The 7,500-nt window shown below is 56.6% G+C and overlaps 2 non-coding genes and 1 pseudogene across 2 annotated transcripts; all 3 read left to right on the top strand.

The window, feature by feature from the left end:
• The first annotated feature begins 1,544 nt into the window (after nucleotides 1–1,544).
• LOC139112866 (small subunit ribosomal RNA) lies at nucleotides 1,545–3,465 on the top strand. Its single transcript, XR_011547493.1, has one exon. It is a non-coding gene; the product is annotated as a small subunit ribosomal RNA (ribosomal RNA).
• A 1,207-nt stretch (nucleotides 3,466–4,672) lies between these two features.
• Nucleotides 4,673–4,827, top strand: LOC139112879 (5.8S ribosomal RNA). Its single transcript, XR_011547503.1, has one exon. It is a non-coding gene; the product is annotated as a 5.8S ribosomal RNA (ribosomal RNA).
• A 1,384-nt stretch (nucleotides 4,828–6,211) lies between these two features.
• Nucleotides 6,212–7,500, top strand: part of LOC139112871 (large subunit ribosomal RNA) — a pseudogene marked incomplete at its 3' end in the record, with an annotated part of 3,756 nt that continues 2,467 nt past the window's right edge.

The raw sequence follows: 7,500 nt of genomic DNA on the forward strand, positions 1-7,500 counted from the left end.
GATGCATGCGAGCTCGGTCTGGTCGTACCGTAGCGTTACGGCGTATGTATAACCGAGCTCGGCGAAGCACTGCGGTGCGTACGAAAGTGTCTCTCGCTCGAGAGATTTTTTAAAGTGTTTTGCACTGCGCTGAGTGCGAGAATTTAGGTTCTCTTTTTCGAGAGCGTTCGGGCGTCTTGCCGACATTCGGCCAATTGTGCGCCAAGCTCTCGGCGATCGTTTCGAGGCCGGATAGCGAAGGAATTGGTGAATACTTGACGAAGAAATTTTGTATCTCGAGGACTCTGCCGTTCGTGCAACCTGTACGTACCTCCGAGCCGTAAAACAACACGGAGCTCGAGATCTTGACGCGGAGGTAAATCACCGTGCGCCGCAGCGGCCAAGTCCGCGCGGCGTCGAAATTTCACCGCCGGCGCCCATATACCGCCGTGCGTTAGACCGTGCGTCGCCGACCGCCCGGCCGCTCGGTTCGGTACTGTAAGAGGTGTTGTCGCTGCGGCGACTCGTGCACAACACGATGCATGCGAGCTCTAGGTCTGGTCGTACCGTAGCGTTACGGCGTATGTATAACCGAGCTCGGCGAAGCACTGCGGTGCGTACAAAAGTGTCGTTCGCACTAGAACGCTTTTTGAGAGAATTTAGCTTCGCGCTTACTACGAGAACTTTGGTTCTCTTTTTGAGATCTTTCGGGCGTCTTGCCGACATTCGGCCAAATGTGCGCCGGGCTCTCGGCGATCGTTTCGACACCAAAGTCGAAAATCGAAGGCGTTGGTAAATCCGAGCCGAAACGATACGGAGCTCGAGTACTTTGCCGTTCGAGCTGTCCGTGGGTAACTACTTGCCGAAAGCAACACGAGGCTCGAGGACTTTGCGTAAATAACTACGTACGACGCAGCGGCTAAGTCCTCGAGGCGTCGAAATTTCGCAGGTTTCGCCCATATACCGCCGTGCGTTAGACCGTGCGTCGCCGACCGCCCGGCCGCCCGGTTCGGTACTATAAGACACAGCATTGCCACGAGTCGGTGTCGAGAGACCGAATGGCTCATATGTGGCGCGCACTTACGTGTTGGACGCGCGATCGTCCCTCGCTTCCGAGCAAGCGTGCGGACGTATCGTTGCGCTTACCGAACATCAACTCCACGGATACGAGAGTGTCGGTTTCGGCGAGATCTTTGACGATGTCGCCGTTCCCGCTTACTTGTACGCCGTAGCGAAATAATTTTCAACCGGTGCCTCGGTGTTCTCACCGCTGGCACCGTTGAACGAACAGTGCTCCACGACGTCTCAGATCGGATCGGTCTAGCGTCAGGACTAAGCGGCCTTACAAGCCGCTGTTATGGGTGAATGAGAACAAAATTTGATCTTTCATACCGTTAAGGTATATATAAATACGAAAAGCGTGTCCGTCGACCGGCTCGAAAAGTTCCGGCGGCATTAACGACACACGAAACGCGCACGGCTCTTCCTCGCGGAGTGTCCGTAGCAGCGTAGCGTTGTCTTTCGCGTTGCTCCACCGCGAGTAACCGCGATCGCACACACGAAGCTCCCTGGTTGATCCTGCCAGTAGTCATATGCTTGTCTCAAAGATTAAGCCATGCATGTCTCAGTGCATGCCGAATTAAGGTGAAACCGCGAATGGCTCATTAAATCAGTTATGGTTCATTAGATTGTACCCACATTTACTTGGATAACTGTGGTAATTCTAGAGCTAATACATGCAAAACAGAGTCCCGACCAGTGATGGAAGGGACGCTTTTATTAGATCAAAACCAATCGGTGGCGTGCGGATCTCCGTGCGTCCACCGTTTATTTTGGCGACTCTGAATAACTTTGTGCTGATCGTACGGTCCTAGCACCGGCGACGCATCTTTCAAATGTCTGCCTTATCAACTGTCGATGGTAGGTTCTGCGCCTACCATGGTTGTAACGGGTAACGGGGAATCAGGGTTCGATTCCGGAGAGGGAGCCTGAGAAACGGCTACCACATCCAAGGAAGGCAGCAGGCGCGCAAATTACCCACTCCCGGCACGGGGAGGTAGTGACGAAAAATAACGATACGGGACTCATCCGAGGCCCCGTAATCGGAATGAGTACACTTTAAATCCTTTAACGAGGATCCATTGAGGGCAAGTCTGGTGCCAGCAGCCGCGGTAATTCCAGCTCCAATAGCGTATATTAAAGTTGTTGCGGTTAAAAAGCTCGTAGTTGAATCTGTGTCGCACACCGTCGGTTCACCGCTCGCGGTGTTTAACTGGCGTGATGTGGGACGTCCTACCGGTGGGCTTAGCCCCGCGAGGGGCCGCCCAAACTAATATCCCGTCGCGGTGCTCTTTACTGAGTGTCGAGTCGGGCCGGTACGTTTACTTTGAACAAATTAGAGTGCTTAAAGCAGGCTATCCTCGCCTGAATACTGCGTGCATGGAATAATGGAATAGGACCTCGGTTCTATTTTGTTGGTTTTCGAAACCCCGAGGTAATGATTAATAGGGACAGATGGGGGCATTCGTATTGCGACGTTAGAGGTGAAATTCTTGGATCGTCGCAAGACGGACAGAAGCGAAAGCATTTGCCAAAAATGTTTTCATTAATCAAGAACGAAAGTTAGAGGTTCGAAGGCGATCAGATACCGCCCTAGTTCTAACCATAAACGATGCCAGCTAGCGATCCGCCGAAGTTCCTCCGATGACTCGGCGGGCAGCTTCCGGGAAACCAAAGCTTTTGGGTTCCGGGGAAAGTATGGTTGCAAAGCTGAAACTTAAAGGAATTGACGGAAGGGCACCACCAGGAGTGGAGCCTGCGGCTTAATTTGACTCAACACGGGAAACCTCACCAGGCCCAGACACCGGAAGGATTGACAGATTGATAGCTCTTTCTTGATTCGGTGGGTGGTGGTGCATGGCCGTTCTTAGTTGGTGGAGCGATTTGTCTGGTTAATTCCGATAACGAACGAGACTCTAGCCTGCTAAATAGGCGTACCTTATGGTATTTCGAAGGCCCCCGGCTTCGGCCGGCGGGTTTTTACTACCAACGTACAAACAAATCTTCTTAGAGGGACAGGCGGCTTCTAGCCGCACGAGATTGAGCAATAACAGGTCTGTGATGCCCTTAGATGTTCTGGGCCGCACGCGCGCTACACTGAAGGAATCAGCGTGTGTTCCCTGGCCGAAAGGCCCGGGTAACCCGCTGAACCTCCTTCGTGCTAGGGATTGGGGCTTGCAATTGTTCCCCATGAACGAGGAATTCCCAGTAAGCGCGAGTCATAAGCTCGCGTTGATTACGTCCCTGCCCTTTGTACACACCGCCCGTCGCTACTACCGATTGAATGATTTAGTGAGGTCTTCGGACTGGTGCGCGGCAATGCGTCGGCATTGCCGATGTTGCCGGGAAGATGACCAAACTTGATCATTTAGAGGAAGTAAAAGTCGTAACAAGGTTTCCGTAGGTGAACCTGCGGAAGGATCATTAACGTTCCGGAGGTCCTGCTGCTCTGTGTGCACCGTTCTCGTGACGAGCGCGCAGCGGCCGGCGACTGCATGGACGAGGAACCGTACGCGCGCACGGTAACGTTTACTACGTTGCCTGCCGCGATACGGGGCAGACAAGCTAGAACACGACTCTGCGAGTTGTGTCGAGAGTGGCTGAAGGGGCGCAAAATCTAATCGCACGCGAGACATCGCGTCTTCCGAGTCCGCGCCGCCTTCCCACTCCTCGTCGGAGCGTCCGTCGCGAGACGCGACGCTTCGCTCGAGCAAAATTGCGAGATCGAGAGGAGAGAATAGTTTATGCGACGCAACGACCGCGTGCGCGCTCACACGCCGCCAACGGTGGCGTGCTGCGGTGTGCGCCGCATTCGTCGCCGTCGTATAAGAGAGGATTGTCGGTCGGGACGAGTGTGTCGAGATCTCGAGAGCTCAAAGCGAGAGAGGACCCCGGGCATATTGTGGAGAAGAAGAGAGATTCGAGAGTTGTACGCATTGCCGTATTACGCTCTTTGCATTCTCTCTCTCTCGTTTCCTGCGGAGATTCTCCGACTCTCTGTCTCTCGCGCGCTTCGAACGACCTGTTGCGCGGACCACCGCGCTCAGCGCGCCCCTTAGCCGGGGCTAGCGCGGCCGGTTGGTCTCGTTGTGCGAATCCAGGAGGAGCGCGAAGGTGCATCTATATGCGCGCCCGCTCGCGGATCAGGATCGGTGAGAAGGAGACTACGGAGGCGCGCTCGCGCGCTGCCTCTATCTCCGCGATTCGGACGCGTTGCGGTGCGCGCGAATGCGCCGCGTACCGGTGGTAACCTATGCTGCCGCGTCGTCGTGCGCGCCGGGCGAGGAGTGGAGAGTGCGACGATTCTCGCCGCTGCTCTTCCTCCGGTCCCGCGCGCGCGATCGCGCGCGCTGAAGGGTTCGTCGAATATGCTAGTCATTTTCGACCCCGATGGTTTTTCAAAGAGTTCCGCCCCGGCTCTCGCTTCGCGAGAGACGCAACCTCTTGGTTTTCGCACCGCGCCGACAACCGACGTCTCCCTCTCTCTCCATTATTGTGCCGTAGCCCCCGTAACAGGGGCGGCGGTCCGCGCGTGCTCGGACGCGCGGCCAGGCTGATCGAAGGGCCAAAACGAAGAAGACGCACATTGTTGTCTATTCCTTGATAGAGCGTACTTGGTGCGCGAAGGAACGATTACCCTGAACGGTGGATCACTTGGCTCGTGGGTCGATGAAGAACGCAGCTAATTGCGCGTCAACTTGTGAACTGCAGGACACATGAACATCGACATTTCGAACGCACATTGCGGTCCACGGATACAATTCCCGGACCACGCCTGGCTGAGGGTCGTTTTATCGAAGACAAACTGCTTGCGCGCGCCGTTTCGACGGCCGCGTACGAGCGATTCGTTGGACGTTCGCCCGATCGCGGCGGCCGGCGAGAGAGTTATACCCGCATCCACGAGAAAAGAGAAGAGAAGCGAGGAGTCGTCGATGACGCCTTCCCCGGGGTATCAGGCACACTACGCACGCTATCCACGCGGCGAGTTGCTGGATTCCATCAGGGTTTTACGAAGGCTCTCGCGCTCTCTGCGCGCGCTCTCTATACTCGCGGAACGGCGGCGTACTCTCGCGCCCCGTTGGGCGTCGTCCGAAATAACGAGGTTTGAGGGTCGAACGAATGAACGACGACCGACCGAAAGATGCGATCGAGAATCGCAGAGAGACGCACGCACGCACACACGCACGGGAGGGAAGGACGTGCGCGGTGGTGATAAACGTGGCGAGCTCTTGCAAGGAGTTTATACGTTATACGTATATACGCGCCGAACGAAAAAGAGTAGATCTGCCTCTCGCGCGCCGCCGCCCGGAGTGAAACAAGCCGACAATTCGTTCGCGCTTGTACTCCCGGAAGGTGGCCTGTGTGCCGCTTGCGGCGCGCGCGGGATCCAAGGCTGATCCACGGAGAAGTAGTTCATAAGGAGCGCGGAGAACCGAGTTTGAGTTTTCCTCTCCTTCTTCGAATGAAGATCGGAGAGGAGAATAGAGGCCGCGAGATAATCGCGCGCCTCCTCGTTCTCCTTCTGCACAGAGCGCATATCGTCGCTTTACCGCCGCCAACGCAAAGGAAACTCGAGAGGAGGGATTTTAGAGATATATACGACGAAGCAAAGATACGAGAGAACCTGACCGTATTATAAGAGAGAGAGAGAGTGGTCGTCGCCGCTGCAGCTGCTGCCGGCCGCCGCCGCAGTCGCGTTGCCGACGCCACCACGACGCGCAAACCGGCCTCCGACGTTCGCGTCGGGCTGGCTGGCCAGTTGTCGTCGTGGTCGGTTGGTTGGCGCGCGCGGGCGCGCGGATCGCGGCGCGGTTGACGCAACGTCGACGAAAGACCACCACGCTCTCGCGGTTGTTCTCTATGCCTCGTTCGTTTTCTCATTTTCCCTTCGTCTCTTCTTTCAAATATTTTGCGTGCACCGATCGCCCCCTGCGCAGCAAAAGTGTGTGCGAGGTGAGAGATCGCGCGCGGGTCGACCGCGCGTGTTCCCGAGTCCACGAAAGCGCTATGTATGGTAGCAGCTCTTGACCGGGGCACGCGGCGTAGTCTAACCAGCGCTCGCGCGCGGCGTTTCGCCGCGTTGCGTTTCTCTTTCTCTCGCGTCGTCGTCGTCGTCGTCTCGCCTTCTTCGTATTATATATATATAGTACAGCCTCACGACAATTTCTTTTGACGACCTCAGAGCAGGCGAGATCACCCGCTGAATTTAAGCATATTATTAAGCGGAGGAAAAGAAACTAACCAGGATTTCCTTAGTAGCGGCGAGCGAACAGGAAAGAGCCCAGCACCGAATCCCGCGGTTCCGCCGCAGGGAAATGTGGTGTTTGGGAGGGTCCGCTTATCCCGAGGTGCCGCGTCGCGTCCAAGTCCATCTTGAATGGGGCCACTTACCCGCAGAGGGTGCCAGGCCCGTAGCGACCGGTGCGCGTCTCGGGAGGATCTCTCCTTAGAGTCGGGTTGCTTGAGAGTGCAGCTCTAAGTGGGTGGTAAACTCCATCTAAGGCTAAATACGACCACGAGACCGATAGCGAACAAGTACCGTGAGGGAAAGTTGAAAAGAACTTTGAAGAGAGAGTTCAAGAGTACGTGAAACCGTTCAGGGGTAAACCTAAGAAACCCAAAAGATCGAACGGGGAGATTCATCGTCAGCGACGCTGGCTTCGCGTCGGTGGGCGATGCCCCGCGGGGCCTCACGGCTCGCGCGCGGGCACGCTGCCGCGCGCCGATGTCCGGCGTTTTCGTCGTCGTGCACTTCTCCCCTAGTAGAACGTCGCGACCCGCTGGGTGTCGGTCTACGGCCCGGGTGCGGTGTCTGACGCGTCGCCGGTAACACGGCACGCCGTCAAACCATCGGTCGCCCGGCCGGCTGCCCGGCGGTACACGCAAGGTATCAGGCCGCAGCTCTCACACACGCGGGAGTGCGTCGAGGCCGTCGCAAGCGCGCGCCACGGTACACGGAGGCTTACGGACCTAGCGCCGTCACCGGTCCTGGCCCGCTGTTGGTCGTACGGTTAACCTTCGACAGGCCTGCAAACGTTCCCCGGGGCAACTCGGGGACCGATACCGGTCGGCGACGCTACTGCTTTGGGTACTCTTAGGACCCGTCTTGAAACACGGACCAAGGAGTCTAACATGTACGCGAGTCATTGGGATCAGCGATACCTAAAGGCGTAATGAAAGTGAAGGTCGGCCCTGGTTGTCGACCGAGGGAGGATGGGCCGCGTCGCGATGCGGCTCCGCACTCCCGGGGCGTCTCGTTCTCATTGCGAGAAGAGGCGCACCCAGAGCGTACACGTTGGGACCCGAAAGATGGTGAACTATGCCTGGTCAGGACGAAGTCAGGGGAAACCCTGATGGAGGTCCGTAGCGATTCTGACGTGCAAATCGATCGTCGGAACTGGGTATAGGGGCGAAAGACTAATCGAACCATCTAGTAGCTGGTTCCCTCCGAAGTTTCCCTCA

The sequence above is a fragment of the Cardiocondyla obscurior genome, unplaced genomic scaffold (genome assembly GCF_019399895.1).
Source record: "Cardiocondyla obscurior isolate alpha-2009 unplaced genomic scaffold, Cobs3.1 scaffold61_0_135138, whole genome shotgun sequence".
Taxonomy (NCBI): domain Eukaryota; kingdom Metazoa; phylum Arthropoda; class Insecta; order Hymenoptera; family Formicidae; genus Cardiocondyla; species Cardiocondyla obscurior.